Below are 23,037 nucleotides of genomic sequence, written 5' to 3' on the forward strand. Positions count from 1 at the left end.
GGAGTACTTCCTCTTACAAGGCCCTTTCAAGACATCTCATTTCCACAAGAGCTCTGTGAAGTGTGTATGGCAAGTATTATTTTCATCATTTTATAGGTGAAGAATCCAAGAGTCAAATGAATTAAGTGACCCGCCTACGATCCTACAGCTAATGAAGAGTGGAACAAGTTTTCAGGCTCCAAATCCCATGTTCCTCCTCCTATTAAAAAATAACCCAGACTTGGGGCGCCTGGGTGGCTCAGTCGTTAAGCGTCTGCCTTCGGCTCAGGTCATGATCCCAGCGTCCTGGGATCGAGCCCCGCATCGAGCTCCCTGCTCAGTAGGAAGCCTGCTTCTCCCTCTCCCACTCCCCCTGCTTGTGTCTCCTCTCTCGCTGTGTCTCTGTCAAATAAATAAATAAAATCTTAAAAAAAAAAAAAAAAACCCAGACTTGTGGCCCAAATTGCTAGCTTACAACAGACTATACCTGCGTAGGGAGGTACGGACGATATAAGGTTGGCCTTGATTGATAGTTGTTGAAACCGGGTATTGTTGGGCATGTAAGAGGCCATTCTATTCTGTCATTTATGTATGTGTTTGAAATTTTCTTTGTTATTTTTTTTAAGGATTTTAGTTATTTATTTATTTGGGAGACACAGAGAGCACGAGCATGAGTTGGGCGGGGGTAGGGAGAGGCTGCAGAGGGGGAGGGAGAAGCAGACTCGCCGCTGAGCAAGGGAGCCTGATGCAGGGCTCGATCCCAGGACCCTGAGATCATGACCTGCACCAAAGGCAGACTTGACCGACTGAGCCCCCAGGTGCCCCACGGAAAAGCAGTACCATTTGAAACATGTTTTCGTTCTCATTGTCTTACAAGAAACTCTGAACACAGGGTTGGAGACCTTCTCCTCCCCACTGTTGGAAAAATAGGACTCGTAAACAGAGACACTTCCGTTTAGCCAGGCCTGTCTGTCCTCACCTCCCTTCGGGATTCAAGCACTTAACTTTGTTTTGTCATCTCAGGTGGACGAACTGAGCACGGGAGTCACAGTTGATTTTTTTCCACTTTTTCAGTGGAGCTTCTGCCAAAGAAGTGGGGAGGCAGGGAGAGTGCGGTGGGGAGGGGACGAAGGCCCTCAAAAGTTAGGTGCCAGGTCTCTTCACGGATTCACAGAAGACCAACATTTGTCCCCTAACTGGACTGGCCCAGGTTAAAGGACACCAAAACCAGCTTCACTGGGATGCTTCCACCTCAAGTCCTGCCTGATTTCAGCCCAATCCAGTGCTGGCAAGGCCTCCCTCCTCTCTCACAGAGCCTTCTCCAACCAGCCGGGGAAGAGCCTTGGGCTATTATCTGGTGTGATATCAAGTATTTAGCTGGAGAACGTTCAGAGCTTCAGGGATGCAGGGACTGTTTAGATATCAGATTCTCTCCTGCCAGGTCAGGCAAACCCCCTGTTGACGAATGGCTGTGTTTCCTCAAGCATCTTTCCCAGCAGCGAGTTATCTTGTGCGCCCTTTAACTTGCTGTCCAGCTGAGAGGCCCCAGGCCTGCAGAAGCTGTGCTTCTAATCCCCGTCTCAGGCTCAAGCGGCTGCAGTGGGCGATGGAAGGTTGTTTACAAAAGATGAAGGCTCACTGCCTTGCACCTGGTTTCTGTCTGGCCCACGCTGACGGGGATGAAGGATCCTTCATTTATCTCAGCTTCTCTTCTCAGGCAGGTCCTGCTGTCATGGCAAGCTCGGGCCCAAGGCTGCTTGGACTGGCGTTTCAGTCCCTGATAAGCAGCTTGCTGAGGGGCTGGGGAGAGCACTTGGAGGCCTACATACATCACCGAAGTCCCCCCGCTCCAGGCTGGGGGCAGCAGGGCTGGGATGGGGCAGAGGCTGCGGAGGGTTTATATGGCAGGTCAAGTGGCCTCGATCCAGCTTTCTGGTGGGCGGGGCATCGCGCTCTTTCTCTATTTACAGATTTGGGAAACAGGTAGCCCAATAACCCGGCTGCCCTTTTTGCCTCCATGGGAGTAAGAGACAAAGAGCATCTACTAGGCGAAGGGCATTAGAGACGATCGTGTTTTATGAAGGGCAGGGACAGACAAAGTAGAGAAAGGCCCAGTGGGACAGACAGCAATTGGGAAGGATAGACGTGGGTGTGGAGAGCATGGAAGCCCCCTCCCTAAAAGTCCCTGAAGATAATAACTAACGTTTATGGGGTGCTTACCATGCGCCCAAGCCCTGTGCTAAGCTCTTGATCTCATTTAATCCCAAGAAGTAAATACTCTTATTATATCTGTTTAACAGATGAGGAAATAGGGGTTTAGAGCGATTAAGTATACAGCCAGTAAGAAGAGCTGAGATTAAACACAGGATAGCTTGGCTCCGGGGCCCCAAGCCTTTAAGGACCAGGCTGTAGTAGAGAGACACAGGGTGGGTGACCGAGTCTGGGGCACAGAGATCCGTGGCCGCTGATGAGTGTTGAGGAAAGTGGGTGCCTGGTTTTACCTGGTGACACCCTGGTCCTCGAACCTGGAGTGAGGAAGCAAATCCAGGTGGGCAGTTAGGAGAAGCAGATAGCACAGGGTATCTGTGGAGGTCTTCCCTCCAGGAAGATGCATTTGGAGAGGGGTCAGGAGACCGCAGGCCCTGATGACTTCGGGTGTTTTGCTGCCACAGATTTCCTTGAAAACAACTGCTTCCTTTTGACTTGGATAAATCCGCTTGCTGCCTTCCACCTTCCTGGAAAAAGTCAATAACACTTTGAAAATGAATTCTTTTTTTTTTTTTTTTAAGATTTTATTTATTTGACAATGAGAGACACAGTGAGAGAGGGAACACAAGCAGGGGGAGTGGGAGAGGGAGAAACAGACTTCCCGTGGAGGAGGGAGCCCAATGCAGGGCTCGATCCCAGGACCCTGGGATCATGACCTGAGCCGAAGGCAGACGCTTAACGACTGAGCCACCCAGGCACTCTGAAAATGAATTCTAATAGTAGATCCAGTGGGGGTACTCTCTGGATCGAGCAAGAAGTTAATAATCTCAGGTGTTGGCATCTACTCCAACTCATTGAATAATGCACTGTCTCCTCCCTCCTGGGACAGATGTTTTGAGCTGTTTGGACAAGCCACCACTCTCCCCTGCATTGAAAGAACAACAGGAGTGGCCAGGGCCTCAGTCTCAGGAAAGGCTGATCCAGGACTCAGGAGGTCTATGTTCCATTTTTTATCCTACCACAGAGTTGCTGTGGGACATTCAGAAAGGGGCTTCCAAACTCTGGGCCTCTTCTCCTGCAACAGAGAAGTTTCTCCCTTTCCCCATCATCAAAATGTGGCAAGGACAAGGACAAATGGGACTACTTAAAACAAGTGTCACCTACATTCCAGGCAAGGTGGCTTTGATAAAGGTAAGCCCATGCCTCTTCTCTCTCCGCGTCCTTCCGCTGAGGTCTGGGCCTGTATTACAGCAGCCAAGTCAACTGTCTGAGGGGTAGAAAGCATTGACAGAGGCCTTCAAGCTTCGTTTCTGCAACTGCAGCTCCTATCTGACCCCTTGAGGACAGACAGTTGGAGACAAGGGGAGACTGGGGTGGGGGGAGGGGACACACTGTTTCACACTCTTCCAACCTGACGCCGCCAGGGCGGGGATGGTGACAGGGCCTGGACTCTACGTTCGAAGCAGCTGAGTCTTGTGGACAAGAGGCAGATAAACTGCACCAGGCCTCTTAATGAACCCAGCGCCAGCTTCAGATAAACTGTCGCCACTTACTCCTCCCGCCCTCCCTTCTCCAGGAGAGCCGCTCTGCTGAGCATCAGCCGCAAGCTTGGAGCTGGACCTGGGACCCCAGGGCCTGTTGCTCTCCCGGGAAGTTCGGGAAGGAACTCCAATGAGAACCTTGTTTGATTCCCCTTAGCTCCAACTGAACCCCACTCTCAGACCCAAAAAGAAGCAGGAAACCAGCAACTGTCTGAAAAATATAGGTAAAAACCACCGGGGGAATGTTAACTTGAAAAAACATATTCCCCAGTACCTCAGAGTGTGACTGTATTTGCAGATCTGTTTTTTTTTTTTTTTTAATTTATTTTAAGTAAGTTCTACCCCCAATGTGGGGCTTGAACTCAGAACCCTCAGATCAAGGGTTGCATGCTCTACTGACTGAGCCAGCCAGGGGCCCCTGTAGATATGACCTCTAAAGAGGTAATTCAGGTAAACTGAGGTCATTAGGATGGGTCCTAATCCAATATGGCTAGCGTCCTTATATGAAGAGATTAGGACACCCACACGCACGACACGCACCGGGGGGAAGACCACGTGAAGATGCAAGATGATGGCCATCCACAAGCCAAGGAGAGAGGCCTCAGAGGACACCAACCCTGATGACACCTTAATCTTGGACTTCTAGCCTCCAGAGTTGTGAGAAAATAAATTTCTATGTTTTGCTTTCTTGCTTTTTACTATTCTTTTTCCCCTTCATATCTTCTTTGATTCGTAAGTCCTTTCTAACCACCGAAGAGGTATGTACATTACAAGCAGGTAAATTCTGTTAATAGATGTTGGAAGCCCCATCCCAGATCAGTAGAGCAGAGGCAAAGATAAGACTACAATCTGGGACTCCAGCCTCCCACCAAGAGATGCTGTTAGATGGCTGGGGGATAAAGGACAGAAGGGACAACCGAGCTCATCATCACAACGCTCCGTCCCTCGGAGAGCGTCTTACACGTGAGAGAAACAGAAGCACAAAGAGGTCAAGTCTCCAGATAACTCATTTGCATTGAGTCAGCTGCTCATCTCTCCTTCTGAATACTTTGCATTATAGTATTTCCCCTCCTATTTATCTCAATAATTCCCTCAACTTTATGCTTTGTTTTGGTCCTTGGAGACCTGGCCAGGCACATTCTAAGAAATGGATCATCTCTTTGTAGGTCATTGGGACAAGCAGATTCTTCTCTTCCAGGTTGCACACCACTCAGATTACTCCATGAGCCCATAAGAGATATACAAATATTAACTAAATATTAATATTCCTAAGGGTGTGAGTGTGTGGTCATTTTTTTTTTTTTTTAGATTTTATTTATTTATTTATTTGACAGAGAGAGACAGTGAGAGCAGGAACACAAGCAGGGGGAGTGGGAGAGGGAGAAGCAGGCTTCCCGCGGAGCAGGGGGCCTGATGCGGGGCTCGATCCCAGGACCCTGGGATCATGACCTGAGCCGAAGGCAGACGCTTAACGACTGAGCCACCCAGGTGCCCCGAGCGTGTGGTCATTCTTATTAGGGAAATGCAGAAGCTTTTTCTGAAGGCATTGGAAAAACAGATCTATGTTTCTCATCTGGGGTAATGTCAGTGATCAGAAGCAGGTAGAAATGACCTCAAAGTGGTCTTCAGACACTAGGATAAGGCCCAAGCCCAGGGCTGGGGAGGATATGAGATGCCTAACCTCAAGCATATCTGTTCCAACAGCTTTAAGATTCCATAGAAATTTGGCAGGAGATAGTTACAAGGTGCAGGATATGATCTAGCAGGATCAAGGACCTTCTGATTTTTATCTCAGTGTTTTACATCCAGGGCAAATGTTTTTAACTGAAGGAGATAGAAGAATTCCATTTTTTCTTTTCTAACCTAGCTGCCGAGTTTGGATGGGTTGGTATTATTCTCTAATCGTTCCACCGAAGTAAGCAAAGCCATGCCATAAATTCCTTCTATTGCCCCAAACGTGGCTGCCTTAACACATTTCTAATCACTTAGTATGGCTCTACTGAATTCTGAATGAGTTCTGGATGTTTACTTAGATGGCGATGCTCATTGGTATCACCATCCTTTTCGTCTGTCTAGTAAACAGTCCATAGTCTTCTACTCAAAGTGTGATTCATGGACCAGGCTCCGCACCATCACCAGGGAGCTTGTTAGAAACGCAATAGCTCAGACCAACCCACATTTGACTCCGAGTCTGCAATTTAACAAGGCCCCCAGGTGATTCACATGCACGTTGAAGTTTAAGAAGCACTGGTCTGTCTTGCATTATCTCTTCTACCTATGAAGAACGGCGAGTATTCTTATTTCCATTTTATCGGTGGAAACTGAGACTCACACAACTGCATGGAGGATTTGGAATTTGAACCCAGATCTTTGGACTCCAGATCCCCAGCTCTGTCTACTACGCTGTGATTCAGAAGGAGAGACGAGCAGCTGACTCAATGCAAATGAGTTATCCGGAGACTTGACCTCTTTGTGCTTCTGTTTCTCTCACGTGTAAGATGCTCTCCGAGGGACGGAGCGTTGTGATGATGAGCTCGGTTGTCCCTTCTGTCCTTTATCCCCCAGCCATCTAACAGCATCTCTAACCCTGGCCAACTGCTTCACAAGTGCAGGCTGTTAGCGTTAATTGCCAGCACCTGTCACAGTGCCTGGCATTTAGGAGGCACTCAACAAATGTGTGTTGAGCCAAATAGAATTACCTAGCATTAGCGAGAGCTCTCGGCCGCTGATTACCAAGGTGCATTGGTGAAGGAGTGCTGTGGGTCTTCGTGGCCCCTCTCTCTGGTCCTGGAGAAACATTCCAATTACGCGTCCTCCTGACAAGAATTAGGGGCACCATCTTCTTAACCTGAAAGGCAGATTTTAAAAACAAATTCCATTCTCTATGTCTGTCTCCTGAGTAGGGCCCAAGCCAGGAGTTGATGAGTGTGGTATTTACATGCTTACACTGGGAAACAGGCTCGGCTGCATTTTCTTTGACTGGAAGCACCGAGTGTGGGAAAAGTCAAGAGCACGGACTGAGCCAAGTTTGAAGCCAAGGGTCAGCAGAAAGATATTACTGGGTGACAGTAACTGGGATCTGCCCGTAAACGTTGGCTGAAGTTTGAGGCTTCCTTTGAGATTGTTGATAATGGGAAAAGCCTCATGTTAACCAGACAGAGGATTTCAGTGCTGCTAAGCTGACATAGGGCTGAGTGGGAAATGTCTAGTTTTCTTTGCTTGCTTCCCCCAAGAGAGCAGAAATGAAGCAAAGCTCGGAGGAGGGCTGAATTATTGTTCTGTAAGAAGTTTTCCGAAGATCTGGGCTATAAAGACAGATCTCATTAGTAAATGTGACAGCTATTCCGTTGTTCTGTGCATTTCAGTATTTTACACCAAACTATACATGAAAGGAATATACTGTCTTTTACAAGGAAGCTGTCAATCCTCACCCTCGGTGAGCTGGCCACATATTTGGGGGTTCATCCACCTGGGTAGGGCTGGTTGTGCTGCTTAACCCACATGTTCTCATCCAGCCCTCTTGGTATCTGCTGAAATCTGTGAGCCATAAGATAGATAAACCTGTAACATTGTCTTCCTTTGTGTGCATCAGACTCTAAGCTACATACAGACTGAGCCCCAGATGCAACAAGATGCGGTGTGGCCTTTGATCATATGAAGATTAGAGAGACTGGCTTCATCCTCATCCAACTACTTTAGCAGTCAGCTAGAGGACCCAGTTGCTTCCCCATAACTGGCAGGGAGGCAGGGATTCAGCTCTTCCGGTGTGGGTGGAAGAAAGTTTTCCCTTTGCCCCAGTGCTGCTCTACTTGTTTTGGCCAGGAAATCTGTAGCCTGGGGATTTTCTAAGAGTTGGATCAGAAAGAAAGAAAGTACTAGCTTCGGGGTGCCTCTATTCCTGACTCCACGCGGTTGTTCTCAGAGATGTGTAACCCCATTCCTACTTGCTTTAATTTAGTTGGTTTGTTTGTCTCGTGGCACTGGTGGTGGGCAGGTAGGTTTCTTTCCCTTCCTGCTATTCCCTCCCCCCCCCCCTCCCCCCGTGCGATCTTCTACCCCAGGCTCTTTGCTGGTTGATTCACTCGTCCAACAAGTATGAACGCGTAGGATGCTGTGTAGGTAGGCACGGGAGAAAATCGACCATTTCCTCTTTGCCATCCCCAGTGTCACTTACTTAGACTTCTGTCACCACATTTACAGCATGTTATTGCATTTATTTGATATGGTTGCATGTATTTCCCCTCAAAGAAAAATGAACATCTTAAGGGAAGGAGTCATTTTGTTTTTAACTTAAGCCAAGTTTTCCAGCAAATGGGAAATACCCAGGATAGTTGATTAAATTGGATGAACAAGGGCAGTTGAAAGGATAGAGATGAACCAGAGAGATCAGGTCTCAGAAAAACCAGATCTAAGTTCTTCTGAGTAGCCTGAACCTGGTGTAAACTTCCAAAATGGTCCTGGGTTTGGAAATTTGACCTTTTCAACCTTGACATGGCCACAGCCTCACTGTGGTTGTTATGCTGTTGACAGTGTCGCAAAGATGTTTGTCAGGACTGAGGACAGTGGATAATATATCATCATTTTCAGCGACACAAAAGACATTTATCAGTGATAGAGAATTGCTTAGAAACCATTGCAACAATACAGTCTTGCAACTGATTTGTAAAATTATCTATGTACATACTAATGTTCATTTTTTGTGTGCATTCTTGAACGGAACCATAAAATGTCAGAAATGAAGATTGTAGAAGGAAGCTCGCCTGCTTCTTTTCACAAAGGAGGAGTTGAAGCGCAGAGACTGAGAAAGAACATATTAGCAGCTAATGGAAGAGCTGGGATGAGAACCAAAGCCTCCCAATTCACCAGAAAATGCTGAGAAACTATGGAGAGGGTAACAGGGGCTACACAAAAAGTACTTCCCTCTTATTCAAGGGACCTGAGCATTTTCTTCGATTTCCTTCCTGCAGAAACACGCACAGAGGCTTTCTTTTTCTCTCGGTCTCTCTCAACCTCCTTCCTTCCCTCTCTCTCTCATTGTGTCTCTTTCTCTCCCCATTGCTAACATTTATTGAGCACTTACTATGTTCCAGGCAGTTTGGTGCTTGACAATGGGGTAATGAAGACCAAGTTGGGCAGAAAATATTCAAATTCCACATACTTAAATTTGATGTTTTGATGCTTGACAATGGGGGTTCCAGGCAGTTTTGTATGCATTCTCTCACTTCATCTTCATGATAACCCTGTGAGGTAAGCCCAGTAATAATCATAGTTCTTCTTCTTCTTCTCCCCATTTTATAGACGAGGTAAGCGGAAGTTAAACAACTTGCCCAAGATCATACAGTTGGTAAGTGGCAGAATTGGAATTCAGACTTGGGGCACCTGACTGGCTTAGTTGGTAGAGCACATGACCATCTCAGGGTTGTGTGTTTAAGCCCCATGTTGGACTTGGAATTCAGACTCAGTATGTCCCACAGCAGAGTCCACGCTCCCAATCATCACTCTGTAGTGTTTTCAGAGCTCTACCCAGGTTTAAGCAATACCCTCCTATGGAGCACTGAGGACCCTTGCTGAGAAAGGAATCACTCTTGGCAAGTAGGTGCCAGGCGCCATCTTACTTTGTACTCATCACCATAATAGCCATTGGTAATGATTTGTTTTTATGCTTGTCTCTCCCACTAGAATATAAGTGAAAGGGTGTGTCTTTCATCTTTTTATGCCCAACACCTAGCACAGTGCCTGGCTCAGAGATAGTGGCTAACCCATACCAGGTAAGTGCATAGAGGAATGCCACTCTGATGGAGATCGCAGGGTTACACACACTAGCACATCTATTCAGAGCTCCTGAGTTGGGCACTTGAACCACCATGTCTGCTCTCTCTGCTCGTTTTCCTTGTGGTGCAGTGCTCCACATGGGCAGCTGGTTCTCGGGTGGAATGCAGACCCCTTATGGGGGGAGGACTATGCCAGGGGACTGGGCAGTGCTGGTGGCACCCCTCTTTCCTTCAGCAGTACCTTGATGTCTGGAGCCAGGGATCCCTTTGTCTCCTTGCTGGCTTGGTTGGACCTCCCCAAACCAGGACTGACCTAGGCTTGGCAGCACGGGCCTCAGAAGATTATTGTGGCTTACTGCCTTCTGAAGGTTGGCCTGCTATTTTTACCAAGGCCAATTTCTCCCAGTCCGTGCTCCCAAACCAGGAGAAGGGTCCATACCACTGGCCCTGATACCTGACCTGAGACTCTGCAGTGTCTGTTTTGATTTGAAACCTCTGCATGGAAAGGTGTCTGGTTCAGACCATGTTCCCGTCTCTGTTGGGTTTATCACCTCCGCGGGCTGCTTGCCTGCTTGTAGTCAAAGCCCCACAGGCCCGATGTTCCACACCCCACATCCTGCTCCTTCTTCCTGCCAAGGGGACTGACCTGACCCAGGCCTGGCTAGGCAGGGTGGGTCACCATCCTGTTCTTTGCCCTTCCTCATGGCCAGGGAGTTCCAAGGTCCTGATGGGAGAGGGCCTGCTGTCCACAACCCCTCTCCAAGAATGTGCTCTCCCATGGGAAAGGACGTGGAACCTTCCACCCGGAGCCCCCAAGAGAGGCTCAGACAGTCATAGGAGGGGGAAGAAATGTCCACTGTGCTATAAATACTTCTCAAATGTCTCTTGTAAATCTCCAGATGTGTCAGCCAGGCATAGGGAAGAGAGCCTGAATTAGAGCCGATTAGAGACCATATTCTCCCAGAGGAGGGCAAGCCTGCCTGTCAACCTGAGCCCCACGCAGCCGCAGGGACCACCTCAGGAGGAGGCTGCCCTCCTGCCCGCCTTCCCCGCGGCTGCCGGCCTGTTCCGGGGCGCTGGGCGCTGCGAGCTTCGGGAAGGACAGGCACCCCTTTCGCTTGGCTCTCCTGCCCTTTGTGCCCGGAGCGCAGGGGTCCTGGGGGGGGGTGTGTGTGTGCCCTCTTCTCTGAGGGTGGGGGTGGGGGCAGGGCGCGAGGACGACCCCAGACGTGGCAGAAGCCAACTGCCCGGGCCGGTGGGTGATTTATGAAGTGCTGAAAAGCATCTTCGAAGCTGTCATTTATCTTACAGCTCTCAGCCTAAATAAACACAGAATCCGCCTAATTATAGTGACAGTGGAAACACAACACCCAAACGGCCTCGCCTCGGCCGCCCGCCCCTCTCCCGGCCCCGCCCCGGCCCGGCCCGGCGCCCGCTCAGCCCGCAGCTGCACCCTAGCGGCGCCTCGGCACCAAGCCCCGCAGCCCGCCGCCTCGGCCCGCCTCCCCCCGGCGCCCCCCGGCGCCCCCCGGCGCCCCCGCGCCCGCCCGTGTCTCTCTCCTCCCGCTCTCTCATGCTCACTCAGGCTCCCACCAGCGCGCGCCCCTGAAAAGAATTTGCCAAGAGCAGAGGCGCCATCTCCATCCTGCCGGGGGGCCTGCACCTGCTGCCCCCAGCCAGCCGCGGCAAGAGCGGGAGAGGACCCCTGGCCCGGGAGCTTCCCTGGGTTGTCGTCCCCTGAGCCAGTCTGGCTCAGGGAACTCCTGCAAGGTCAAGGGACTCTCTCTTTCTGGTTGATCAGGTCAGGAAAGGCAGAGGGGCTGGGGAGTGGGGGTGTCTTGGGTATCTGGCAGGTAGAGAAAGGAGGAAATTCTTTCTGTTCTTTGGTGATTTTGTGCCCTTCCATGAGGGAGGGAAATGCTCCTTTTGCTTGATGACCTTTCCTCTCTATACCTGTTCCTGGACTTGAACTTGGAACTTCCCTTCCTCTTTTGCATGTGGGAGGCCTCCTGCCTTTTGGAGACTCTTCTAGAAGTCTTGGACTTCGAAGCAGAGAGGCAGACACTTCAACAGCAACCGGGACAGTGGTATCACAGGGTGGTTCTGGATGAAGACCTCATCCACTGGGGGTACCCTCTCCCACTTGGCCTTTGTCCTGAGGAGGGGGCGCTTAGGGCCAGGGCTGTGTTTGACACAGAAGAGGAATAACAACCAAGGGGCGTCACAGTCCCTTCCACTCTTCAGAAACCAGTTCCCTGAAAATGGGACTTTCAAGAGCCCAAAGCAGTGCACGACCAGGGGCAGCTCTGGATTTCATCCATGTGGTGTTAACTTACACACTAGCACACACATTACACTAGACATATAACTCACCCCTAATTTACTGCTGTCTTTCTGTGTGTGCAGGGTCTTGTTCTAGTAGACAAATTTGGGGATCTAATAACAAAGTAAAGGAAGGATTCCTCAAGAGCAGGTGTAATCTGAGTAGGCCCCCTGGAGGATGAGGGCTTTAGAGAAGAGTATAAATAAAGGGCTGCCACCTAGCAGTTGGATGGGAAGGGAGAGGAGGCCTTGAGGAAAGTGAGCCCATAAGACAGGACAAGAAGCGGGACTAACTCTTCTTGCACATGAAGAGCACAGACCTGGGAATTTTTCATCCTGACTTGCCTTCCTAACTCATCTGCGACTTGCTCTATCAGAGCCTTATGGAATGTAGTCCCCTGTGTTAGTTCTAGCGTTCAAACTGAGCGGCCCGTACCATGGACCCACGTAACGGTGGGCTGAGCAGCTGGGTTCAGGAGAGAGGCTCCTGATTCACGCTTTTTGATGATACCAGCAGGCTCTCTGCCAGTCTGTGGGTGCCTCTCCCCTCCAAAGAGCAGGATTTCCCGCACCCCAAAATCCAGTCTGCTCAGCCAAGTCTGGGAATCCTGCTCAAAGGAGAAAGTCCAGGCCTTTTCCATATAGTAGGCAGAGAAGTGTGACAAAGGAGAGATCCATTTTTTTACTAGTTATACCACTGCTTACCCATTAAAGTAAGATAAAAATACCTGTTCTCCGCCTGGCTCCCAGAGCGCCAATTCAAATGAATGAGGATGTAAAAGCTCATGGTAAGAAAATCTCTCCCTAGGTAGTTCCAGATGAAAGAACAGCTCTTTAGCACTTCTCATGAGTTAGACCATGAGGCCTCTCCTTATAGCTGGCTGGGGTAATCTCTGCATTTTTTTTTTTTTTTTAAGAGGGGAGCCGAAAGCCTCAGAACAGTTGAATGAGTTTCCTGAAGTCACACAGTAAATCACTCTTGAAGACTTGATTCTTTATGGGATCACAAATAAGTTTGAAGAGTACTTGGTTTGCATTAACTCTTGGAAGGCAAGACAGGAGGAAAACACAGTTTAAAATGGCACATCTACAGTTTTAATAGAAAGAGGAGAAAAACTCTCTGCTCGAGTTCTGTTTGCGGAGTCATTTTAGTTTTTTGGGGGTCTTTCTGCCTTTCTCTGCTTTTCCCTCTCCCATTTTCACCCTCTGCCTTGACTCTCCCTCTTCTTCCCTCCTTAACCTTCTGTCCAGTCAGCACTTTTGGCCCCAGGATGCTTTGCTTTTTTTTTTTTTTTTTGCTGCCAGTCCTTTCCTGCTGGCTGCCAAGGTCTCTCCTCCCTCCTGACTTCCTCAGTTGATCCTGTGCAGAAGCTGATAGCTTATCTCCACGAAGCAACAAGAAAGTGAGATAGTGGGCTCAGAAGCCAGCAACCCAGAGCATCTCGGGAACCCGACTGCTGGTGTGAGCAGTCTTGTCACCCCCCCAGCCATCCCCACCCCCCAAGTGAAGATCACCAGTCAATACTTCTCTCGCTCTGGTCTCGTCTGTGCTTCCAAAGTCAGATGAAGACAGATGAGAGAACAGGCCCTGGGCAGCTGGGGTGTACCATGTCCCCTTGGCTTTCAGATGTCTAACTTCAAAGGGAATTCGCGTCCTGTTTTTGTTTGTTTGTTTGTTTGTTTTTTCTCTGATGTGCTGTGCAACATCAGAAAAGTCATTCAGTCTCTCTGGGCTCCAGTTTCTACAGGTAGGTAGGATCCATCCAGAGCGGGCCTGTATGTATTTGACCCCAGGTTTAGAGCCCTGGCAGGTCCTGAGGAGTGGAAAATAATTGCCATTTCTAGTAACTTCTGGGGCATGGCCTCACACTTTTCCACTTCCTTCTTCTGTCACTCCATTCTGTGCCCCAGTGACCTGACACGGAAATTTTGTCCCAGGCAGGAATGATCTCACCTGGAGTGCTCCCAGTTTCGATTCTGAGAAGCCCCCGGGGTTGGAAGGACGTTACTCGTCAGTTCTTAATCTGATAAATATGCAACTTTTCCTCTACTAGAAAAATATTTTCCATTCCCACAAAGCAATAAAAAGCAGAGCAATTGCTTCTTTTTCCGCCTCAGTCTAGTTCAGTGGTTCTCCAGTGGGAATGATTTTGTGCCCCGCCCTGCCAAAAGAACCCAGAAGATAATTTGGGATTGCTTGGAGACAGTTTTGGTTGTCACAACGGGAAGGGGGTCGCTACTGGTATCTGGTGGGTAGAGGCCAGGCATGCTGCTAAGTATCCTACACCAGCAGCCCTCACGTCAAAGAATTATCTAGCCCAGAATGTCAATAAAGCTGAGGTTGAGGGCGCCTGGGTGGCTCAGTCGTTAAGCGTCTGCCTTCGGCTCAGGTCATGATCCCAGGGTTCTGGGATCGAGCCCCGCATAGGTCTCCCTGCTCAGCAGGAAGCCTGCTTTTCCCTCTCCCACTCCCCCTGCTTGTGTTCCCTCTCTTGCTGTGTCTCTCTCTGTCAAATAAATAAAATCTTTAAAAAAAAAAAAAAAAGCTGAGGTTGAGAAACCCTGCCGGTCCAAGTCATCATTAAGCTAGGTCTTTGGTGAAGTTTTGGGGCTCAGAGAACATGGAAGTAGGAAGAATTTGCTCTTAGAATCCTCCCATATAATAGGGAAATAGTGCCTCTGGGTTGGGAGGCATCCTGTCTGAGAGGAAAGACACAATTCTTAAGCCCATGCTTGGGGAATTTATAGTCTAAAGAAAATCACAGGAATATGATCTATTAAACCAATGTTTATCCATTTAACATGTATTTATTAAGCTCTTACTGTACGCCAGGTCCTATGTTGGGTTCTAAGGAGGTCCTAAATGAGTTCCCAATCTATGCTCCTGGGAGGGAGTTTCTCTTCCCCTTGGTCCTATTTCCAGTCACCTCTGTGGACAAGATTTGACCAATATACTTGGGAATGAAAAGGACATTTCAGAAAAGTTATAAAGTATAACTTTATAAAGCAGAATAAAGAGGTTCTAGGGAACTGAGTAGTTACATTGGGTGTATTTGGGAAGTGCTTAGAAAAGTAGAAGCCAAACTCGTGGGAAGAAACAAAGGCTTGGGTTCCAGTGGAAGAGCAGGTGAGCCTACTGGGTCAGGGAAGCAGCCTCAGAGTGGAGAGGCTGCTGAGAGGTGAGACCTGGTCATTGCTTTTGGACTCAGGCCAGGGGATTAAGATGCTCTGAGTGGCCAGGTGCCTGGCTGGCCCAGTTGGTGGAGCACGTGACTCTTGATCTCAGGGTCATGGGAACCTTACATAGGACCTGGCATACAGTAAGAGCTTAATAAATACATGTTAAATGGATAAACATTGGTTTAATAGATCATATTCCTGTGATTTTCTTTAGACTATAAATTCCTCAAGCATGGGCTTAAGAATTGTGTCTTTCCTCTCAGACAGGATGCCTCCCAACCCAGAGGCACCATTTCCCTATTATATGGGAGGATTCAGGCCCACATGGGGTGTAGAGATTACTTAAAAAGAAAAAAAGAAAAAAAAAGAAATTCTCTGAGTTGCCTGGGCTCACAGCATTGGACAAGGACAGCCCTGCTTTGCAATATGCCCTGGAGCTCACAGTAAGTATTGTAAGAATATGGTAGGAAGAGAGAAACCCTAGCAAGCCCGGTGTAGCCTGGAGGTACTCTGGGACAGATCCACCTTTACCCACTTTCCGCAATGGAATTCACTTGCCAAGGGTGAAGGCAAAGGGGGATCCCAGAAAGTGGGAGTTCCCGTCAGCATTGGCATGAATGGCAGTAGGCCAAATACTTATTTCTGAACTCTTCTGCCAGGAACTTTGGAGACGTCAGCAGATTCCTTTCCTCATGTAGTAGGATGCAGATGAAACAGGACTTTTTTTTTTTTCATTTTATTTTTTAAGTCTTCTCTACAGCCAACGTGGGGCTCGAACTCACAACCCCAAGATCAAGACTTTCACACTCTACTGACTGAGTTGGCCAGGTGCTCCATTATAGGATATACTACATGCATTCATTCAAGTAACATTTCCTGAGCACTTACAATGTGTAGAAATTACTTTAGATGCTCCAGGAGTTACAAGGTGCATTTATTCATTATTCATTCATTCACAGTCATATATTGAATACCTACTGTATGTTTGGCACCATGCTATATGCTTGGAATACAGAAATAAAACACAGACTCTTTCTCAAGAGTCCATGGGGGACAAACATTTCTTAAATTTCTACTATGTATCAAACCTCAAGCCAGGAGCTTTATGTACATGATCTTTACAATACTCAAACTAAAGGCCCAAAAAGTTTAAGCCAATCATATTGCAGTTACTCAAAAAATTAAAAATAGAATTACCATATGAACCAGCAATTCCACTTCTGGGTGTATACCCAAGAGAATCGAAAGCAGGTTCTCAAAGAGACATTTGCACACCCTTGTTCACAGCAGCATGATTCACAATTGCCAAAAGGTGCAAGCAACCTCCCTGTCCGTCAACAGATAAATGAATAAACAAAATGTAGTGTAACCATACAGTGGAATATCACTCAGCCTTAAAAAGGAAATTCTACATTTCCCAGGCTACAACATGGACAATCTTTAAGGACATTACACTAAATGAAATAAGCCAGTCAGAAAAAGAAAAATACTGTGTCATTCCACTTATATGAGATACCCAGAGTAGTCAAATTCATAGAGACAGAAAGTAGAATGGTGGTTGCCAGGAGCTGGAGAGGGGAGACTGGGGTTCGGTGGTTTAATGGGTAGAGAGTTTCAGTTTTTCATGATGAAAAGACTTCTGGAGTTGGTTGCACAACAACGTGCGTGTACTTAACACTACGGACCTGTACACTTAAATATGATGAAGATGGGAGGCTGCTGGGGTGGCTCAGTCGGTTGAGCGTCCGACTCTTGAGCATTGGCTCAGATCCTGATCTCGGGGTCCTGGGATGGAGCACAATGTTGGGCTCCCCGCTCAGTAGGGAGTCTGCTTGGGATTCTCTCTCCCTCTGCCCCTCCCCCTGTTCTCTCTCTCTCTTTCAAATAAATAAATAAATCTTTTTAAAAAATGATGAAGATGGGGGCACCTGGGTGCCAAAGTCAGTTGAGTGTCTGACTCTTGATTTCTGCTCAGGTTGTGATCTCAGGGTCCTGAGATCGGGCCTCTGTGGGGCTCCGTGCTGAGCATGGAGACTCCTTGGGATTCTCTCTTTCCCTTGCCCTCTGCCCCTCCTCCCTGCCAACCCCCCTCTCCTGCTCCCTCTCTCTCTAAAAAAAATTAAAAAGATGAAGATGGTGAATTTTGTTATGTACCTCTTTTACCACAATTAAAAAAAAATTTTTTTTTAAGTTTAACCCACATATCCCAGGCCTGATTCTAGGATCCCATTCTTTTTCCACTACAAAAACAACTATAAGGTAAAGGGGAAAGGAATGTGTCATTGGAGGAGTCCCGACAAGGAATCACTGATTAGTGTGTCAATCTTTGCATCCAAAGATGACAGCAGTACTATTTTTCTTTGGGCATTTGGGGCCAGAAAGAGAAGTACTAGCCAACAGCCCTACTCTAAGCCAAGATTTAACATGGTTTACAGAGTTCCACGCAGGTAAGATGCAGACTTCTCTCAGAGTCTTTCCTCAGGAAGATCTTCGCCCCATTCCCCGATCTCCCCAACCCCTTTCTGCCCACCCATGCTGCTTTGCAGGGGCTCACCGCCGAGAGCAGAGGTCACCCCTGGTGGAACCAAGTGTTACAGAGGCAGACATGGGGGAAGGGCCAGCTCTGGCAAAACTTTGAAGCAGCCAAGTTTTGTATTGCAGGCCTTGGGAGCAGGCACAGGGCTGAGTCCGGAGACTGGAGGTCTAGCTTCTGCTCCAGACTTGCTGTGAGACACCGGAAAAGATGTTCTCCTTCTCTGGGCCTTGGTCTCCTCACCTGCAGCGTGAGGGGTTTGTTCTATGTGAGTTCTAAGCTTTCCCCTCCAGCGCTGCCCTTGTAGGAGCTTTGAACCTTTGGACCCCTTTGCTCCACTGCCTCGCCAGGGTCCTCGTGCTCTCTCATACCTTCTCTTTCAGCAAAACTGGACAGGTTCTGATAAATCCCTGAGCACAGAAGCACATTTTCTCCCGAGGATATTTCATTTCTATTGGCATCCAGAGGAGAGAGAGAATGGGGCTCTAACTTGGGATCTCTTTTGACTAGAAGAGCAAGGGGCTTTTAGAAGGGGGCAGGGTGGAGGTGGTGGCGTGGAGGGATGCGCCCCAAGCTGCCAACCGGCAAGGTGGTGGCTCAGCCCTTGGGTGGAGGTCTTGGCACACCTCGCCCAGTGAGGCACAGACGTGAACCCACCATGCTGCCTCTTCTTTTTCCAGGGAACCTGCAGGGGTCCTGGCAGCCCTTCTGTCTCCGGAGAAGTGAGTTCCAGCTCAGATACCGATGAGGTCATCGAGATCCCCGGTCTGAGCTGGAATTTGGCAGGAGGGCTCATGGGGCAGCTGTTTGTGGTTTCTCTTTTCCTCTGAAGGAAAGTCTGAGCAGATGATCTCCTAGGTGCTGCCTGTTTCCATGTGAGGGAGAAGCAGGATGTGGCTCCGGATCAGTGGAGGGGGGGTGGCAAGGAGAGTCTGGGGCGACACATCAGCGACATAATTTGTGAGATGAAAGATCCCAACTTCTTTCAGTAACTTCTTCAACTCTGCTTTTGTTCTTGGGAAACCTCATTTCTTCCCTAATATTTATTCATGAGGAATTTTGTTTTTGGAGACTTTGAGGAGCAGCTGCTTTGGGTCTGAGGGAATTCACCCCACTGGGAAGACAGCTTTTCATCTTACTTGGTGCGGCCAGAGCTCCTCATCAAGAAACATCAGCCCCTTGGGGTGGAGGGGCCTCCAACTCCAGAAGGATTACTGTGCAGTTGTGGAGGGCTCCTGACATTCTCTGCTTTGGGCCAGGCAACCCTGGGACCTGGAGAGGATGTGCAGGGGCAGCTTCGGGAGCACGGAGGAGGCCGCGTGACAGGACAGGCATCCCTGCCTGGGGACCTCACAGAGCCTCGGAGGCCAGCAAAGCACTGTAGTGGAGGCTCCAAGAGCTGGAAGTTCCAGACACCTTTCATCTTTCAGAGGCTCACGTCTAACAGGAGAAACCAGACACTTCGACCCACCAGCACACAAATTCAATGTAACGTGCAAATAAGGGCCCAGTGGGGAGGGCCAGGCTGGCTCAGTCACACAGAGGGGAGACAGGACTAGAAAAAGACTCACACCCGGTGCTTTTGACTGGGGTGGGGGGGCTGGGGGAGTCAGGAATTCTACAATGTCAACCTTGGGAGGGATTTGAAGCTCTGGCCTAACCGTCTTATTTTCCAGATGGAGAAATTGTGGGAAATGACTTGTCTAAAGTCTGCTTCAAAGATGAGATTCAAATATAGATTTTCTGGCCCTAGTCCAGTGCTCTTTCCTCTGCATTTGATCTCTAAATGTCTGGTTTTCCCCAACGTTCTGGGGCTCCACGTGTCACTACCCTAGGACTCCCCAGCTAGTTCCTTCTCGTGCACGCCCTTTTTGTTCTGGGTTCCCACCCACCCCTCCCCTTCACTGGTTCACTGCTTGCTTGTTTTTTTTTGTTAATGGTAATGCAGTATTTTATTTATCCCGTCCACTAATAACTAATATTTGAGAACATTTATAGTAATGGAACTTAATCTAAGAAGTTCAACTTGCTTTTTCTTATATTTCAGTATCGGGTATTAGTAAGAGAGAGAGTCAAAATAATTATGGTCAAAATTATTCAGTCAAAAGCTTATAACAAATGCTTGGGATTAATCTACATACAATTTAGGTTTTGGCATAAAGTTCTTTGGCTGCAAGTAAGAACATTTGGTTTGCTTCACTAATAGGAATATCTTTTAATGCTGGGATGGCCTCTTCTTGATATTTCTTCTGCCGTGGATTTTTAGCATAGTTATCTGTGATTGTATGAATGGCGTTGAGCGGAGAGGTACTCCTAACGTTTATTCCAAATAGGAGTACATGCCCGATTACTATGGTAATGAGGAGGTAGACAGGCAATGCAACTGCCCAAGATTTTTGAGGCCAATAGGTTAAGCCTAAGGAGTTCAGCCAAGATTCAGGAATAAAGGCTCACACAAGATATAGTATGAAGCCAAATTGGGAGCTTAAGAAAAGAACAAAGCCATAAATTGTTCTTTCTGGCAATGGCAAAGGTGAATTCTCCAACATTTTCCCTGTGGCTTTAGACAATCTTGATCCTTGAAGCTCCCACTCAGGCCCCTCCCGACAGCTCGGCTACCTTAGCACACTGCTTTCTTTTTTAATGCCTGCCTGTGTAAACTCAGCTCTGTCACAAGCTTCTGTAAGGCTCATGGATTGTAAATGCAGCGCTCCAAGTTCCGGAAATGGGAGAGTCCGGGGCAGAGGCACTGACCTTCTAGAAGATGCAGGGAGATCAGGATGGTACTTGGTTCTTCCTGAGGCTCTGGACCAGTTCCTCTACCGTCCAACTGTCAACCCTTCAACCTGACATGCAGTCCCATGCCCCAGATATTTTACCTGCTCCTACACCTGGTCACCTTCTTTCCACCTCCCACCCTACCCCATTCAAGGACCGGAGCTTTTTTCCTCCCCTAATCTCTACCCCAACATGGGGCTAGAACTCACGACTCTGAGATCAGGAGTCAATGCTCTCCTGACTGAGCCAGCCAGGTGCCCCAAGGACCTGAACGTTTATCTATCTATCTCTCTATCTATCTGTATATTTTTTTAATTTATTTTTTTGAGAGAGAGAGACAGTGCATGAGCAGGGTGGGGAGGGGCAGAGGGAGAGGGAGAGAGAGAATCTTAAGCAGGCTCCACGGTCAGCATGGAGCCTGATGAAGGGCTTGATCTCACATGAGATCATGACCTGAGTCGAAATCAAGAGTGCAACACTTAACCGACTGAGCCATCCTGGCGCCCCAACCAGAACTTTTAAAAGTGTGATTGAGCACTTGGGCATTTGAATGAATCCTTCTCATTCCACCCTCGTGACTGGCTCTGCTTCCTTTTTGAAAACCCTGAATGCACTCCTGATGTCATTCCAAATTCTAAAAAATGCATGGGCACCTGGGCGGCTCAGTTGGTTAAGCGACTGCCTTTGGCTCCGGTCATGATTCTGGAGTCCCATGATCGGGTCCCGCATCAGGCCTCTTGCTCAGTGGGGAGTCTGCTTCTCCCTCTGACCCTACCCCCTCTCATGCTCTCTTTCTCAAGTAAAAAAATAAAATCTCTAAAAAATGCTGAGGATTCGTGGATATCTGCACTAGCTGGGGGGAAATGGGAGATAATAGTAACTGAGACCACAGGCAAGGTTAAGTGTAGAAAATAGATCTGAATCAAGCCACTTGGCGAGGCTCTTCTGCCACCTTGCTGTGTGGTCTTAGGCAAAGCCTTTAACGTCTCTGTGCCATTGTGTCTTATTTACCAGGTGAGGATAATACTGCCTGACTTATCGACTTTCAGGATATGTTAAAGATCAAGTAGGGGGGCAGATTTGAACTTATACTTAATTTAAAAGAATATTGAAAAAAAAAGAATATTGCACCTAACTAGCATCACTATTAAGATTTCCCCCCAAATCTCATTTTATATATATAAAGATATATTTTTAAAATTACCCATCTCCACCAGCATCCTCTGAGGTATATTGGTAAGTAGCTAACTGTTAAACCGAGTCTGAATTTTTTTTTTAAAAGATTCTATTTGTTTATTTTGACAGAGAGAGAGACAGAGTGAGCAGGGGGAGCGGGAGAGGGAGAAGCAGGCTTCCCGCCGAGCAGGGAGCCCGATGTGGGGCTCGATCCCAGGACCCTGAGATCATGACCTGAGCCGAAGGCAGATGCTCAACTGACTGAGCCACCCAGGTGCCCCCCGAATCTGAATTTCATCTCCTTTAATACCCTGTTGTCCAGGGAGAAGGGGCTCATGAGCAGTGCCATGCTCGGTCAGGGGAAACAGGACCTGCATAATCCAGAAAGGTCTGAACAACCTCACGCTGATTGTGAAGAAAAACGAAGGGAAATAGCAGTGGGACCAGGTTCTGGGCTCACCCCTCTTATCCTAGTAACCCTTACACATCTGGATGTTGTTAGGGTTGAGTTCAGATGGAGTTTGATTTGTAGTTAGGGTCTAGGTGAGGATGAGGGTTAGGGTTGGGGTTTCAGTTAGGTTTAGATTCTGAGTGTGGATGCAAGTTTAGGTTAGAGTTAGGTGTGGGAAATTAGGTTTAAAGTTATATTTATTTATTTATTTATTTATTTTAAAGATTTTATTTATTTATTTGACAGAGAGATAGACAGCACAGATAGTCAGAGTGGCAGGCAGAGGGAGAGGGAGAAGCAGGCTCCCCGCTGAGCAGTGAGCCCGATGCGGGGCTCGATCCCAGGACCCTGGGATCATGACCTGAGCCGAAGGCAGACGCTTAACCGACTGAGCCACCCAGGCGCCCCTAAAGTTATATTTAAAGTTAGGGTCAGTATTAGTTTAATACTGTTAGGATTATGGGCTGGAATCAGGCTCTTTTATTTTTTAATTTTATTATTATTTTTTTAATTTTAAAGATTTTATTTATCCATTTGACAGAGAGAGACCACAAGCAGGGGGGAGAGGCAGAGGGAGAGGGAGAAGCAGGCTCCCAGCTGAGCAGGGAGCCCCATGCAGGGCTTGATCCCGGGACCCTGGGATCACCACACGAGCTGAAGGCAGACGCCCAACCAACTGAGCCACCCAGGGGCCCCCAGGCTATTTTAGATGTGGAGTTGGGTTTGTGTTTATTTTATTTTATTTTATTTTTTGAAGATATTATTTATTTGACAGAGAGAGACACAGCAAGAGAGGGAACACAAGCAGGGGGAGTGGGAGAGGGAGAAGCAGGCTTCCTGCTGAGCAGCGAGCCCGATTTGGGGCTCAATCCCAAGACCCTGGGATCTTGACCTGAGCCAAAGGCAGACGCTTAACAAACTGAGCCACCCAGGCGCCCCTGGGTTTGTGTTTAGATTAGGGGTTAGTTTACAGTTAGGGTTGGGAAGTCCTTTAGATGTAGGGTCAGGAGTAAGGTGAAGGCTCAGGTTCAGGTTCAGGTTAGGGTTAGGTTTTGTGCGTTGGTCATGTGTAGGTTAGCAGCTTGCTGTAAGTGTGTT

At 48.2% G+C, this 23,037-nt stretch overlaps 1 pseudogene; it reads right to left on the minus strand.

The window, feature by feature from the left end:
• Nucleotides 1–19,678: 19,678 nt before the first annotated feature.
• LOC118536117 (phosphatidylinositol N-acetylglucosaminyltransferase subunit P pseudogene) lies at nt 19,679–20,083 on the minus strand (annotated as a pseudogene).
• Between the last annotated feature and the right edge of the window lie 2,954 nt (nt 20,084–23,037).

The sequence above is a fragment of the Halichoerus grypus genome, chromosome 2, assembly GCF_964656455.1.
Source record: "Halichoerus grypus chromosome 2, mHalGry1.hap1.1, whole genome shotgun sequence".
In the NCBI taxonomy this organism is placed as follows: domain Eukaryota; kingdom Metazoa; phylum Chordata; class Mammalia; order Carnivora; family Phocidae; genus Halichoerus; species Halichoerus grypus.